Source organism: Corvus brachyrhynchos, unplaced genomic scaffold, assembly GCF_000691975.1.
Source record: "Corvus brachyrhynchos isolate BGI_N302 unplaced genomic scaffold, ASM69197v1 scaffold443, whole genome shotgun sequence".
Lineage (NCBI taxonomy): Eukaryota > Metazoa > Chordata > Aves > Passeriformes > Corvidae > Corvus > Corvus brachyrhynchos.
This window is the reverse complement of record NW_008237220.1, coordinates 167,926-170,831: the sequence shown is the minus strand read 5'-3', so window position 1 is coordinate 170,831 and position 2,906 is coordinate 167,926.

Genomic DNA, 2,906 nt, shown 5'->3' with positions numbered 1-2,906 from the left:
CTTTTTGCTTTTCAGTGATGATCTGGGAGTCTTCTTTGTAGTGAGAATGCTTAACATTAATGTAGAAATTCTGCAGCAATTGAAGTGATCCAGAACCTCAGAGCAGAGAGAGGTTAATATTCTTCCTCCTTCTGTCCCTCCTGTTGCTTGCAGAGGAATGGTCTGTGCAGGGATGTGAATGAGGAGGAACTCTGGATGATGGTGGGAAATAAAGGGCTCTCTCAGGGAAAACCTCGTTAATTTGTGTAATATGTTAATGTAAAAGATTTCACCAACAAGCAGCCTTCCCCCCCCCCAGCGCTACACGACTGAGATGGACATACCCCTCAGCAGATCATCAGAGAAAACATTCTCATCTCCACAAGCCTGTGCTTCAAAGCACAGCCCAAACACAGAATTTAACACCAGAAGCTTTTGGAGCCGCACAACTGCAGCAGGAGTACGGGGTGGGTGTGCACAGGAGGTGTGAGCATAGCCAGTATTTGGCATTAAAAAGTCAGCACTCAATTACATTTTTAAATACACTTATGACTTGCACAAAAGAGGGCAAGACTTGACTTCCCAAGGCTGATCCTACGGCTTTTGGTGTGGATCCTCCAACAGTGACGCTGATGAAAGAAGAGATTGAAGACATTCTTGGTTTCCAGGAACACAAATTACCCACGTCATTCCAGCTGGGTTTTGCTGTGACATGGGAGCTCACTCAAAACACACGGAGCGTAGAAGAAACACCACAGCACACTTTTAAGCAGAATAATTATGAGTCATCATGATGATAAAGCTCAGGGACACAGATGTGATTCTGAAATCAGTTCAGAAAGGCACTTGCTGCAGAGACACCTTAGTTTCAAAACGCCATTAGCCAGGAGCTCCCTTCCAGCCTCAGATTCCTAATTAAACATGATTCCTGCATGTCCTCAGCATTCCCAGGGACAAGGATGTGACCAAGACCCTCACAAACAGCCAGAAGATATCAGTACTTCACTGAGGCCATGCTGAGGAGTTCTGACTGGCTGCTCCTCAGTCATCACTAGATTGTTTTATTTGAATTAACTCTACTCTAGAAGGAAATGCCCCTCAAACACCCTGTGTGAACATGTTTCATTCACACAGGAGAGACCAGCTCCTTTTCCAACATGAACCCACACTCTGGGGTCATTTTTTTCCTAGAACAGAATCCTTTTGTCAGTGCCAAGAGTTCCCAGCTTTACTGTGTCCTGTGGTTTTCTGCTGGTTTGCTGTTGTGGCTGAACACTTACTTTTGGATTCTCCCTCATTTGTGCCAATTAAATTACAAGCAGGAGGAAAGACTTTCCTTGGCTATTTTTGGGGCTCTTTTTTTTTTTTTTTTTTTTTTTTTTTTTAGTGAGACACACTCAAAGCAGAAACCGAGCATATTACGAAGGATATTATGAACTGTAATTTTAAAGTTTAAAACCAGAAGAGTATTCCCCAGGAGACCAAACTAGCTCCAGTAAGAAACCTCCCAACAGCGGTAGCAACACGAATTTCCCAGCCCCAGGCTCTGCAGAGGGACATTTTCCATGTCCTGCTTCAAGCAGCTGCTGACTCTGACTCCTTCTGTCCTATCCCATGCGTTTTGGTACCCCGGGGGAGCCGCATTCCTGACTCTCCATTTGTGCCGGTCGATCGATGAGCAAATGGAGAACACGAGTGTGCACATCTAATGTGACAGTGCAACCCCTGGCCCAACCAAGAGACTCAGAAATAGATAAAAATAATTCAAGCATCATTTTTATCTTGTAAATTCAGATCTCGTTCTTCGGTTCAGACCTTTGCAATGGGTATGACTAGTGAAACTTGTGTATTTTTAGCATGCAGCAGGTCTTGCTGCCAAAATCAACAACAGCTCTGTTTGCTGTAGAATGGGGCAGTTTTCATTCTGAGATTTCTCATTACTCCATCCTGCAGCTCAAAGGATTTTAGTTTTCTCCAAGGCCAAATTCCTGAATTCATGGGATTCCACAAGAATGTCAGCTTCCCCATTCTCACATAAAAATATAGATGAGGAAAGCTGAAAGTGAGCTGCCTGCAGGCTGGGCATTGAGAGACCCTCGGGGTTTATATCCTCAACAGTATGAGGTTTTTAAAATTAATTTCATTTGAGGGAGAATAAAGGGGGGAAAAGGGTAAGTGGTCATTACGGAATGTGTGGGAATGGCAAGGGATAGTTCTAGTAGTTCTTGGTCACATTTCATACCAAAAAAACCCTCCCTTTTTTGAAAGTCTGACCTCTGGGAGCCCCAGACCATCACTCCCCTGGCCCAGGCACCCGGGTCACAAAACTAACCCCAAAGCCCTTCAGTACTGTGGCTGGGTTGAATTAACCTGGAATTGGGCAATGGGATGTAGGGATGTAGGTGAGAAAGGGGAAGACTTGCCTCGTAACCTACTCATGCCACATTCCCCTGGGAAAGTAGGACCAATTTGGGGGACATTAGGAACTACATGGCAGCAGGAGCTGCCTGAAAGCACACACCTTGAAGCTCTCTTGCTACTGAGCTTAACTAGGCAATCTGAAGAATTTTATGAGGAATTTCTTCCTATTTTCACCCGGCGCGTTTGTACCAAAGCCTGGCTGAATTTACCCTTCCTCACGCGACGTTGATAACCACCTTCGGGATCACGGTTTGTATTTTTGAGTATTTTTCTCCGCTTGGATTATGAATCACGTTGTTTTCCACCACCGGAATGAAGTTCACACAGCCTGAGGTGAAAAGCCTCTCCTGAAGGCAGGTGGGGAGCACAGGCTGTTTTGGGGTGGGAATGGGGCATTTCGAGGGAGAGCAGAAGCTGTTTTGCGGTGAAATGGGGCCATTTGGGGGCACTTCCCCCTCACCGCCGTCATGAGGGGCCTGAGGGGCCGTGGGCGGGGCGCCGGGCGC